This window comes from Mus pahari, unplaced genomic scaffold (assembly GCF_900095145.1).
Source record: "Mus pahari unplaced genomic scaffold, PAHARI_EIJ_v1.1 scaffold_10201_1, whole genome shotgun sequence".
In the NCBI taxonomy this organism is placed as follows: Eukaryota; Metazoa; Chordata; class Mammalia; order Rodentia; family Muridae; genus Mus; species Mus pahari.
This window is the reverse complement of record NW_018392646.1, coordinates 2250-16373: the sequence shown is the minus strand read 5'-3', so window position 1 is coordinate 16373 and position 14124 is coordinate 2250. Positions and strand designations below refer to the sequence as shown.

General features: G+C 38.2%; 2 pseudogenes across 1 annotated transcript in view; both read left to right on the top strand.

Annotated features, from left to right (window-relative positions):
• Nucleotides 1-5513, top strand: part of LOC110315117 — a 19330-nt pseudogene extending 13817 nt beyond the window's left edge. The window contains exons 2-3 of the transcript XR_003843185.1: nucleotides 4002-4128; nucleotides 4921-5513. The product of XR_003843185.1 is annotated as a zinc finger protein 844-like (transcript). The remainder of the gene's footprint in view (nucleotides 1-4001; nucleotides 4129-4920) is intronic.
• Nucleotides 5514-6305: 792 nt separating this feature from the next.
• LOC115063332 lies at nucleotides 6306-6995 on the top strand (annotated as a pseudogene).
• The last annotated feature ends 7129 nt before the right edge of the window (nucleotides 6996-14124 follow it).

Genomic DNA, 14124 nt, shown 5'->3' with positions numbered 1-14124 from the left:
AAAAAAAAAAAAGAAAGCTAACAGAATAGTTGTTGTGTTTTATAAAAAGACCAGGATATATTTTGTGGAGCATGGTATGGCGAAGTGGGAGAGGTGCCTGAGCAGGACTATGGTGAAGCATCCCTTTCCCCTGAGGCACCAGCCATATGACAGGTATAGTGTAGAATAGAGTTTATTTAGGGACTGAGAAGGGAATAGAGACAGAGATGGGGTAGAGGAGATGCCTGCCAGGAGGGGGGGGAGAGGAAAGGGAGAGAGAAAAAATAGGGGTGATGGAAAAAAAGAGAGAGGCAAACACAGAGAGGTAGGGGGGGCCAAACAGCCCCTTTTATAGCAAACCAGGCCTACCTGCCTATTGTCAGGTAACTGTTGGGCAGAATGTAGAAGGAATGCCAACATTACTCTGTTTTGGTTTTACTGGAAAAGGAGGAACTAGAAAGAGGTGATATAGAAGCAGGAATAGGGTCTTGGTCGTCTTTAGCTGCTTTCTGCTGACTTAGATGAGATGTGTCTCTGGGAAACCTAAGAAAATAGGGGATGGGAATGTTGGTCCAGTCTTAGGAGAGTTTGCTGTTTTTTTGTTGTCCAGAGTCTGTGGGACCATCTCTGGGTAGGAAGGAGCAGGTCCAGTAGAAGCATCTGTGTCTGTGAGAGTAGATTGGAGTATCTGTGGGTTGCTTCTCTGGAGCTGTCCTGGATGTAGATTTTGAGTAAACGCCTGGACTTGCCATGCTTCTGAATCATATATATGAGGCAAAAAATAAAGAAGTAGGTTTGGGAGAAAAACTTTTTTCTTAGGTGAACATTTGAAACCCTTAAGTCTTGGTAGTTGGGGTGAGGGTATTCCCAATCCTGGGGAATAGAGGAATCCCACCCTCTGGAATAGGTAGCACGTGGGAATTTAGGCTATTGATTGGTAGGTGTACTTATTTAGATGGAGTCTGTTTGGTCCATGATAGGTAGATCTGAATGTGTTTTCTGCAGCTTATAAGTTTACAAAAGAGATATTTGTTAACAACATGAACAGTCTTTAAGGTGAGTTTAGGGAAGACAAAACCTTTGTGGAGCAGGAGCAAGGAAGGCTTTTTCCTTTTGTCTAGGAGACTGAATATACAAACATTTATCATAAGAAGAAGAAGAAGCATTTTTTGCCGGGCGGTAGTGGTGCACGCCTTTAATCCCAGCACTCGGGAGGCAGAGGCAGGCAAATTTCTGAGTTCGAGGCCAGCCTGGTCTACAGAGTTAGTTCCAGGACAGCCAGGGCTACACAGAGAAAAAACCCTGTCTCAAAACCCCTCCCCCCAAAAAAAAGAAGACAATCAAAGGAAACCTATAATCTGAATTTGTGATTGTAAAATTTGGATCATATAGTGGAATGTTTTATAAGAACGCTATTGTTAATATTATGATAGTGACATAACAAGGGGAAGACATATGAAGTGTTTAGTCACTAGAAACTGAGTTTAGATAAGGAAGCAGTAGGTTACATCTGTGTAAGTTTACATCTAAACTTGTGTACCATTTATAGTGAAGCCTGTGAGCAAGGCAAATCTGTCTTTTTGATAAGAGATCTGGTAGTCTTAACTAGTTACCAGATTGACCAATGAGCTAATAAGGTGGTGGATTACCTTGAGGTAAGGAGCTAGAGGTCTGTTTTCTAGCTGTCAAGCTGCAGTACCCTCGCTGTCGATGTAATCAGAAATCTGGGAAGAAGAAATTATAATCTAGATGTCATATATTAATTAAAATGACAGAGATTTGTCTATAGTCTACCACTAAACAGTTTCTCGGTCGTTCTCCCTAACAACTTGGGCAGAGTCAGTCTGGCCGTTAGGCTCAGAATAAGAAGCTTTTTCTTGTGGGGGAGGAGCATGGGAGAAATGACTCACCTTGTCTTAGACAACATGAGACATTTAATTCTCTGGCTTTCTTCTGTTTGTCCACAGTTTATGCCAAGCCCTGGCAGTGGACAAGCTAATGAAGCAGTGTTTCTCAGTTGTTGTCATATCCCAATCTAGGCAGTCATGTGGCTGTGCTCTTATCTTCAGAGTCTCTGTCATAATAAGCTTAAATATTATATCTAATAAATATTATGTTAACATTATATTTAGCAGATTTCTGACAAGATTGAGAGCCAGTATCTATTAAGTATATCTGAGTTAGGCAATCCGTGTTTGCTTAATTATTTGTCCTAGAATGTATGTATCAAATAAAGAGAATATATTATAACTTAAGAGCTGTAATGACAGTAGCAAAAACAAGACTAAACATATATTTAAGGCAATGATCTTTACCCCTTTTACTGTTATAAGTCTTTAAATTAATATTAAAATTATTTATCAAGGCAGGATAGAAATCACAAGAAAACCTTATCTTAATTTTAACTTGTATTTGGAGACCCTAAGTCAGGTTGTTCCTCTAAACATGGTAGTGAAGTATGAACTGCCCATAACAAAGATGGAGGATAGTCGTGAGAATGATTTTAACTAAGATGGCTCTGAAGCTACAGTCAGCCATGTGACTGCCATTAACTAAGATGGCACAGAAGCTATAGCTCCACCTGTGGAGAAAGGTCACATGTTATACCTTAGACTGGAACTGCAGACATGTGCCAGTGTATCTTAAAATGGAATGGTAGAAGCATGGCAGAGACAACAAACAGACACATTTTGTCTGGTGGATAGGAATCCTCTCCTTGTCACCACAGGCAGCCTCTATTGTCGTGAGGGTCCCAGTGGTCAGTCTGAGTGGTGTGGTCTAAGCAGCTTGGTGTGAGGAGTGCACTGCACAGCTTGGCTGCTCTCATGGCACAAATAGACATTTAAGCTAGAGCAAGCAGCTGGGCTGAGTAGATTTCCGAGCAGCAGCAGAGAGGGGGCAAGTGAGCAGGCAACAGCGGCTGTAGTGCAGGCGTGGTTTGGCAGGGCAAGAGAGCTAGTGTACCCAGCTGCTTCCTGGCAACACTACAGCTTCCACAAAGAGATTTTTTTTTCTTTTTGGGGAAAATTTGTAAGGACAGATGACAGAAATGAAGGGATGGGTAGATGAGTGGGATTTGGGTTCATGATGTGAAATTCACAAAGAATAAAATGTGTCCTTTGGGTATTTTCTTTGTTATTGATTGAGGGGGTGTCCATTCCAATGGGGGTTGCACCACCCCCTGGGCTGATGGTCCTGGGTTGTATAAGAAAGCAAACTGAGCAAGCCCTGGGCAACAAGCTAGGAAGAAGCACCCCTCCATGGTCTCTGCATCAGCTTCTTCTATCTCTACATTTCTGCTTAAGCTTCTGCTCTCACTGTTTTTGATGATGAACTGTTGTGGGAAACTGATTGAAACAAAACCTTTTTTACTCACTTTGCCAAATATGCAATGTTGGATTAAATATTTGGCCAGAGTTTAAAGAGTATGTGGTCCACAATACAGAAAACATCTAAAATAGTTGAGAAGGAAACAGTGCTAGAATGCTCTTTTTCCATAGCTTATGTATGTCAAAACAACTCAAAAATGAAAATAAAAGTGCAGGTTCTCAGATATGGTTGGGCAGACACAGGAATGGACACGACAGGTGAAACAGAGGAATCACGATAGTCTTCGGGAAAAACAGGCAGGGAGATTTCCGGTTGGGGCACAGGCATGATATGAGGCTTTAACACCTAGCTTCACTTGTATCTTCAGCCTCCTGCTGTCACTAACAGCAGATTGTTTAGCCACCAGAAATCTATTCTTTGTTGATCTGTTTGAGTATCACTTTGTATTGTGTGTTAGTAGTCATTTCTCTAGCAATGCCATATGGATTTCAGTGGGCCCAGAAATGAGAGATGTGATCCTCCTTTTCTGTTTCCTTCTAAAATGACTTGGTGACTGCATTTGAAATTCTGTGATATGCAGTAAATGTATGAAGCCTTCAGCATTCTGGAAAAATATTCTCAATGTAATATTCATTTACCATACAGTAAAGTCTCACCATTTTTTTTTTATGTACATGTATGGGCTATATTAGGATGCAGTGACCTATGAAGATGTGCATGTGAACTTCACCAAAGAAGAGTGGGCTTTGCTGGATTCTTCCCAGAAGAGTCTCTACAAAGATGTGATGCTGGAAACATGCAGGAACCTCATTGCTATAGGTAAGAATGTGGTTTTTCCTTCATGTTCTAAACAAAGGAACAAGCCTTTCGTGGTTTTTGGTATACTTCTGTAATTTCTGTTGTCAAAGAGGAAGAATGTAGTAAATAATCAGATTTAATTCTCAGATTCACCAGAGATAATAAGTTAACGTTTGTACAGTATCAAATAATATATACATTTTCTGGTACTATATTTTAGGCTACAAATGGGAAGACCACAATATTGAAGAAAGTTGTCCAAGTTCTGGAAGATATAAAAGGTAATTTTCATGTGGAAGTTGTTACAAATGTACTGCTGAAGAAAATATAATGTGGTCTGAAGTTTTAATGAAAAGCAGTAATGTAATTAAGCACATATTTAAGTATAGTGGTGATTACTAAATTCTCAGAAGACCATCTTTTTTAAAGTCAGGCAGTTGACCTGTGTTTGTAAGGGATTCCTCTAAGAAAAAAGACAATACCTTAACACATCACACTCTTTTAGTCATAGCCCTGTGAGAGCTATGTGTAGAAATGTCCATCTATTTAGTTTCATACCATTCAAGTATCCCTGAAAGTATGTCCAGTGAATGTCCAATACCTTTTATAAGCAAATTGTCTATAGTAAAGCTATTTTTACTCATATACTGACAATGACTTTCCAGAGTTTAGTGAGAGGAACAGTTTATGGGAAACAAGAAGGTTGATGTGGAGAAACCTTAATCACTATAGCACATGTCTGTGGGGGAAAATTTTTTTCACAGATGTGACTGCAGTGTACAAACCTTTTAATTATTATTTCTCCTTTAATAGGAATAATATCTGTCTTTGTGGACCTCAGCCTTGTGAGTATCAGGGATATGGAAAGAAGCAATGTATTGTTGCAAGTAACAGTGTTCTTCAAACTTATGGAAGAGTCCATACTGAAGAGAAATCCTGTAAATCTAATCAGTGCAGTAAACCCATTGCAAATTTTAATAGTCTTCAGCAACATGAAAAAAGTCATAGTAGAAGAAAATTCTATGAATGCAATCACTGTGGTAAAGCTTTTCCAAGTCGAAGTTCTCTTCAAGTACACGAAAGAACTCATACAGGCGAGAAACCTTATGGGTGCAATGAATGTGGTAAAGCCTTTTCAACTCGCAGTCATCTTCAAATACACCAAAGAACTCACACTGGAGAGAAACCCTATGATTGCAGTCAATGTGGTAAAGCATTTGCAAGTAAAGGTAATCTTCAAATACACCAAAGAACTCACACAGGAGAGAAACCATATTGTTGCAATGAATGTGGTAAAGCCTTTGCTACTCACAATAATCTTCAAATACATGAAATAATTCATACTGGAGAAAAACCCTATGAATGTAATGAATGTGGTAGAGCCTTTGCATACAGCAGAGCTCTAGAAGCACATGAGAAAACTCACACTGGAGAGAAACCCTATGAATGTAACCAATGCAGCAAAGCCTTTGCAAGCCATGCTAGTCTTCGGAATCATCTAAAACATCATACTGGAGAGAAATTCTTTGTATGTACACAATGTGGTAAAGCCTTTACAAGTCAGAGTATTCTTCACAGGCATGAAAGAACTCACACTGGTGAGAAACCCTATGGATGTAATCAATGTGGTAAAGCCTTTGCACTTCAAAGTTATCTTCACATACACAAAAGAACTCACACTGGAGAGAAACCATATGAATGTAATCAGTGTGGTAAAGCCTTTACAAGTCATGCTAATCTTCAAAATCATGAAAAACATCATACTGGAGAGAAACCCTATGGATGTAATCAATGTGGTAAAGCCTTTGTATGTAGTAACAGTCTTCAAATACATGAAAGAAGTCATACCGGAAAGAAACCTTATGAATGTAATCAGTGTGGTAAAGCCTTTACAAGTCGCAGTTATATTCAAATACATGAAAGAATTCATACTGGAGAGAAACCCTATGGATGCAAGCAATGCGGTAAATCCTTTGCATATAGCAGTAGTCTTCAAATACATGAGAGAAGTCATACTGGAGAGAAACTTTATGAATGTACTCATTGTGGTAAAGCTTTTGCAAGTCGTAGTTATCTTCGAATACACAAAAGAGTTCATACTGGAGAGAAACCCTATGAATGTAATCATTGTGGTGAAGCCTTTGCAAGTCGTGCTAGTCTTCAGAATCATGAAAAACATCATACTGGAGAGAAACCTTATGGATGTAACCAATGTGGTAAGGTCTTTGCACGTCGCAGTAATCTTCAAATACATGAAAGAATTCATACTGGAGAAAAACCCTATAAATGTAAGCAGTGTGGTAAAGCCTTTGTATTAAAGCGTGATCTTCAAATACATGAAAGGATCCATACTGGAGAAAAACCCTATGGATGTAAGCAATGTGGTAAAGCCTTTGCATGTAGTAGCAGTCTTAAAATACATGAAAGAAGTCACACTGGAGAGAAACCTTGTGAATGTAATCAGTGTGGTAAAGCCTTTGCAAGCCGAAGTTATCTCCAAATACACAAAAGAGTTCATACTGGAGAGAAACCATATGAATGTAATCTTTGTGGTAAAGCCTTTGTAAGTCATAGTTATCTTCAAGTACACAAAAGGACTCATACTGGACAGAACCCAAATGAATGTAATCAGTGTGGTAAAGCTTTTGTAAGTCACAGTTACCTTCAAATACACAAAAGACTTCATACTGGAGAGAAACCGTATGGATGTAATCAATGTGGTAAAGCCTTTACATATAACCGAGATCTTCATAGGCATAAAATAATTCACACTGGAGAGAAACCCTATGAATGTAATCAGTGTGGTAAAGCCTTTGCAAGTCGAAGTTATCTTCAAATACACAAAAGAGTTCATACTAGAGTGGAACCATAAGAATGTACTCACTGTGGTAAAGCCTTTGCATAACACACTAGTCTTTGTAATCACAAAAAAATTTGTACTGGATAGGATTATGGATTTAATTTATGTAATAAAAGTTTGACTCATCAGTATAATCTTGAAACACATCCCAGAGAAAAGTCAATGTCATAATGGCTCTGCATGTCACAGTCTTCTCCAAAATAATGAAGGCATTTCTACTGGAAATAATTACTATGAATCTAATAAATGCACTAAAGCCTTGCACACCAAGCACATATTTCCCACTGAGCCATCTTCTGGTACTTATAGAAGATTAGCAGAACTATTTCATCCTTTAAAAAATTGTCTTGTTTTCTTACTACATACAAATTGTCACCCAAGAATAGAACACAGTAATTTGAGTAATAAAACCACTTGTAAATGATAATCAATATTGCCATCCATTTCTATGGGTTAGTTTATTGTGAGGAATAAATACTTGTTCTTAACACTTTCTAAGAAACACAAATGAATGGCAGAGAATTATCACTGTGGGTAAAGGAGGTTGCTGCTAAGCCTGATGATCTGAGTTTATTCTGTGGGAGACAAACATGCAAGTTTTTCTCTGATTACTATACATTTGCCATGACATATGCATACACACATATCAACACATACATAAATATTTTTGAAACGTAAGCACCAGTGAGTTCACTCACCAGTTGAAGATACTTGTGCAAAACTTGACTCTGTGGGTCAAAGTTACCCTGAGGAAATATGAATAGACACATGTAAGTTGGCTTCTGACTGACATGTGCACACCCTAGCACTGGTGTATGCATCCAGGTAAAAATTACTGAACATGAAATTAAAAAGACAAAATAGCCATAGTATTGAGAACATAAATGAGTTACCACTTGTAATTAATCTATTGAATTCCAGGAGGTGCTTTTGTTCATCAAAGAATAATGGTTTGTGCATAAATCTTACACAATCCTCATGCTCTGATTCAAAGATAGGCCATTGTAAAAGCACCTCAGTTGGATGTAGAGGTACTTGCCTGTAATCACAGCACTTGTGAGAAAGTGAGTTCCAGGATGGCATGGTTATGTATAGAGACCCTGTCTCTTCCCCCCTTCCCCCCCAAAAAAAAAAAATCCAAAAGCCAACCATCCTACCACTACCACCACCATAAACAACAAAAATCCCAAGACATCAAGAACAAAATACCCGAGCCAGGTGTGGTGGCGCACGCCTTTAATCCCAGCACTTGGGAGGCAGAGGCAGGCGGATTTCTGAGTTCGAGGCCAGCCTGGTCTACAAAAAACAAAAAAACAAAAACAAAAAAAAAAACCAAACCAAAACAAAATACCCCTAAAACAAACAACCATATCTCCATTTTTGGATCTTTTCCTAGTATAATCTGAACTCATCTTTTTTCTTTTTTGCTTTCCTTTTCTTTCTTTCTTTCTTTTTTTTTTCTTTCTTTTTTTTTTTTTTAAGACAGGGTTTCTCTGTGTAGCCCTGGCTGTCCTGGAACTCACTTTGTAGACCAGGCTGGCCTCGAAATCAGAAATCTGCCTGCCTCTGCCTCCCAAGTGCTGGAATTAAAGGCGTGCGCCACCACGCCCGGCTTGTCTTCACTTTCATAGAACTTCTAAAAATGACAGTGAAAAGCAATAGCAGAGTCCATTTACAATAGGATAGATATCCATTCAGTTCTTCAATGATCATTTATCAGGGACCCTGTAAGTGATAGAAGACCATGGGAATAATGGGGTCTCTTCATTTTCTGCATTATAGTTGCATATTTGAGGTCTGGAATGTTGACATAGTAGTACTGCTTCTGTTCCTAGCAGTCACAACAGATAGGACAGAAGTACCTCTAATTCCTGATATAGAAGTTCAGATACATTCTTCTGGCTTCCTTGGACATCTGGTATGCAAAGATTGTAAAGGCAAACACATACACACATGACTCCATATTTTAAAACATGTATATGTAAGTGTAAAATCATGTTATATTTTTAGAAAATAAAATTTACGTGTATCACTGAAAAACAGTCTTGGAGTGGAGTTACATGAAAATTCTGAGTGGTTGTGAAAACACACCTAAAAAACAAGAGAAGATTCTTATGACCTTAGATTCTTCAAGTCACAGTCTTGTTCTTGGAATGTGTTTTCATGCTCTGAGATATAGGAGCTAGGAGTGAGATTACTCATTGTTGGTTATAGTTGCTCATTTAAAAGTTTATAGTATGCTTTAAATGCTTCTGTAGGAAAACATGTTTGTCATGTGTGCTTGTTCTCTTGTACACAGCTTTATTTATGAGAACTTTACTCAGGTGACATTTCTTAATCTTCAGAGTATAAATTGCCTCTGGCTCTGTAAAGTTGACTATTGCATGAGACTTCAGTCCAGCTCTCCTATTGGCTCAGTTCTCCCAGGTCCCCCACCTCTAAACCAGTGAGAAGAGCTGAACAGGGACCAAATGTCAGCTATGAGTGAGGTGAATGAGAATGATGAAAGAAAGGAGAATGTATATTAAGATGACATCTGTTAGAGTTCTTTAAATTTTTTTTTAATAAATGCATTTTATACACCAAATATTAATAATATTAAGTATTTTGAGAATCAAGTAATATGTAAAAATTTTGTTAAAATTTTATATTCATACCCTTTTTATAAAAAGAACTTTATTTTTTAAGTATATGAGTATACTGTAGTTGTACATATGGTTGTGAGCCATCATGTGGTTACTGCAAATTGAAATTCAGGGCCTCTGCTTGCTTCGGCTCCACTCGCTCTAGTCTGTTCCCCTCGTTCTGGTTGGCCCTGCTTGCTCCGGCCCAAGGGTTTATTTATTATTATATCTAAGTATACTGTAGCTAATCTTCAGACACCCCAGAAGAGGGCGTCAGATCTCATTACAGATGGTCGTGAGGCACCATGTGGTTGCTAGGATTTGAACTTATGACCTTCAGAAGAGCAGTCAGTACTCTTAACCGCTGAGCCATCTCTCCAGCCCTAATATCCTTTCCTACCCTAGAAATATCATTGATGAACTGCCACAGACTGGACTCAGTCAGTCCTTCAACCTGTAGGGAAATCAGGGTTTCGGTACTCAGGTGGACAAGGAGTAGGCGAAAAATGACAAACACTGACACAGAGAGGGTGCTGTATCTGAATGTAATTTCTCAAAGCAAGCATCAGATTTGTATTACAGAAGAAAACAATGANGTTAGGTGACACATCAGCCAAGGTACATCGAAGTTATGCATAATGACACAAAACAGAAATGCATACATAAAGACTGTCAGGAACTAGACGGTGGTTACAACTGAGATAAAAGGCAGCCCTGTCTAAAGTTAGCCATCCTAGGAGCCAGGTGAGGATTTCACGCCCTAGTCACAATTTATGCTATTCCTCAGAAACTTGTGAAAGCTTGCACCAGGGGGTTCTGCTCTTGCTAACCTTTTCATGAATAATGCAATAAATACTCTAGTTCTTCCTTAAACCACAATCCTCCTTCTTCCTAGACCATTGTAAATTCCTGCACATGGGAGTGATTCAGCTGTTATTCTAAGTTTACTTTTTTAAACTAGCCCTGAGATTTCTAGCACTTATCCAGTAAAATACTGCAAGAAAGCATGGAAGACCCTCCATACTATCGCAGGGACAAATCTGGTTATGGGACACCAGAGACTCTCCAGGAGACAAGTTTCCATGAAGCTTTTTAGCTCAGGACTGTGGCCAAGCTTTTGGACTTGCCATGTAGACTTCACTGGAGTAGGTGTGGCAATGAACATTTAATACTATCCATAACTATATCTAATGTTGAATACTAAATTGTTTCTAAACATACAAAATGTTCTTTGGGAATTAAGCATAGTAGAAGAGCATAAAATATTAAAAATGAATCATTAAGAAATGTATTCAAAAGTCCATATATGATACCACCTGATATACTGAGACATTATTTAAAACACATTATACATCTGTGTATATTGTCTAACTATAAGATTATCAGTGTTTCTAGTAGAGAAATTATCAGTAATTATATTTTAAAATTTTCAAAATAACGAAAACTCGTTGAAGCTAAATATTAAGAAAATGCTAATTTCAAGCACAGTGAGAAAACTTATCAATATTTCCATGATGTTTGTAGAACATGATTTTAATATTTTCAACTGTTAATATTCAACAAACAGAATAATTATTTTAAGATATATTTTGTGGTTATGTCTCCCTTTTCATTTCTGATTTCATTAATTTGGAAACTGTTTCTGTGCCCTCTGGTTGGTCTGGCTAAGGGTTTATCTATTTTGCTGATTTTCTCAACCAGCTTCTGGTTTTGTTGATTCTTTGTATAGTTCTTTTTGTTTCTACTTGGTTGATTTCAGCCCTGAGTTTGATTATTTTTCTGCCTTCTTCTCCAGTTGGGTGTATTTGCTTCTTTTTGTTCTAGAGCTTTCAGGTATGCTGTCAAGCTGCTAGTGTAAGCTCTCTCCAGTTTCTTTTTTTGGAGGCACTTAGAACTATGAGTTTTCCTCTTAGTTCTGCTGTCATTGTGTCCCATAAGTTTTAAAGCAAAAAGCTCCTAACCTAAAACATCCAGGAAATCCAGGACATAATGAGAAGACCAAACCTAAGGATAATAGGTATAGAAGAAAATGAAGATTCCCAACTTAAAGGACCAGTAAGTATCTTCAACAAAATTAGAGAAGTAAACTCCCCTAACTTAAAGAAAGAGATGCCTATGAACAGACAAGAAGCCTACAGAACTCCAAATTGACTGAAACAGAAAAGAAATTTCTTCTCATTACATGATAATCAAAACACCAAATATACTAAACAAAGAAAGAATAATAAAAGCAGTAAGGGAAAAAGGTCAAGTAACATATAAAGGCAGACTTATCAGAATTACACCAGACTTCTCACCAGAGACTATGAAAGCCAGAAGATCCTGGGCAGAAGTCATACAGACCCTAAGAGAACACAAGTGCCAGCCTAGGCTTCTATAACCAGCAAAACTCTCAATTACCATAGACAGAGAAAACAAGATATTCCATGATAAAACCAGATTTACACAATATTTTTCCATAATTTCAACCATACTAAGGACAAGAAATGGAAAACACCAACACAAGGAGGGAAACTATACCCTAGAAAAAAGCAAAAAGTAATCTTTCATCAAACCCAAAAGAAGATAGCCACACAAACATAAGTCCACCTCTAACAACAAAAACAAAAACCAAGATGTAACAATCACTTTTCCTTATTATCTCTTAACATCAATGGACTCAATTCCCCAATAAAAAGACATAGGCTGACAGAATGGATACGTAAACAACCCAGCATTTTGCTGCATACTGGAAACGCACCTCAGTGACAAAGACAGACACTACCTCAGAGTAAAAGTATGGAAAACAATTTTCTAAGCAAATGGTCCCAAAAAACAACCTGGAGTAGCCATTCCAATATTGAATAAAATAAACTTTAAACTGAAAGTTATCAAAAGAAAAAAAAAAAAGATAAGGAAGGACACATCATACTGGTCAAAGGAAAAATGTTCCAAGATGAACTCTCAGTTCTGAACACCTATGAAAGGGCACCCACATTCATAAAAGAAACTTTACTAAAGCTCAAAGCACATATTGGACACCATACAATAATAATGGGAGACTTCAACACCCCACTCTCAGCAAGGACAGATCATGGAAACAGAAACTAAACAGAGACAGTGAAACTAACATAATTTATGAACCAAATGAATCTAACATGTTTATAGAACATTTCATCCTCAAGCAAAAGAATATACCTTCTTCTCAGCACCTCACCGTGACTTCTCCAACATTGACCAATAATCGGTCATAAAACAGGCTTCAACAGATACAAGAAGACTGAAATAATCCCATGCACCCTATCAGATCACCATGGACTAAGGCTGATCTTAAATACCAATAAAAACAATGGAAAGCACACATACACATGGACGCTGAACAACACTCTACTCAATGATAACTTGGTCAAGGAAGAAACTAAGAAATTAAAGGCTTTTTAGAATGTAATGAAAATGAAGAAACACTATACCCAAACTTATGGCCAATGTTTTCTATGGTATCTTCTGCACCTGAGATTCTCCCTTCTACCTCTTGAATTCTGTTGGTGATGCTTGCATCTATGACTCCTGATCTCTTTTCTATGTTTTCTATCTCCAGGGTTGTCTCCCTTTGTGATTTCTTTATTGCTTCTATTTCCATTTTTAGATCTTGGATGGTTTTGTTCATTTCCTTCACCTGTTTGATTGTTTTTTTCCTATAATTCTTTAAGGAATATTTGTGTTTCCTCTTTAAGGGCTGCTAGCTGTTTACCTATGTTCTCCTGCATTTCTTTATGTCCTTCTTAATGTCCTCTAACATCATTATGAGAAGTCATTTTAGATCCGAATTTTGCTTTTCAGGTGTGATGGTGTATTCAGGACTTGCTATGGTGGGAGAATTGGGTTCTGATGATTCCAAGTAACCTTGNTTTCTGNTGCTTATATTCTTATGCTTGCCTCCTGCCTTCTGATTATCTCTAGTGCTACATGCCCTTGCTATATCTGACTGGAGCCTGTCCTTCCTGTGATCCTGGTTTTGTCAGAATTCCTCAGAGTTCAGCAGTCTCTGGGATCCTGTGATTCTGTGATCCTGAGATCCTGGATGTGTCAGAGCTCCTTGGAGTCAAGCTATCTCTGAGACCCTGAGATCCTGGTGTGACCAAGTTCCTGGAATCCTGTGATCCTGAGCTTGTTTGAGTGCTTGGGGGTGGAGCTTCCTCTGGGTGTTTTGGGACCAGCTGTGGAGTTCAAGCCCAAGGTCTGCTCAGGGCACAGGAAGGAACCTGTGCCACTGGTGGGGTGTAGTTCTTGGGTGCCTGGGTCCTGATGTATGCATTTTTAATGGTTGTGTTTCATCAAGCAGTTGCTGGGATTTGAACTGGGGAACTTTGGAACCACAGTCGGTGCTCTTAATCACTGCTCTAGCACGGATGCATTTAAAAAAAATATAACAATATCAATTTATGTATTTTTAAAATGGACTCAATAGTGTCATTGATGATTTTCTTATGAATGTTGTCTTGGTAAAATGTGATATAATAAAATTGTGTGAGGAACAGGGGGATGTGTAGTGAG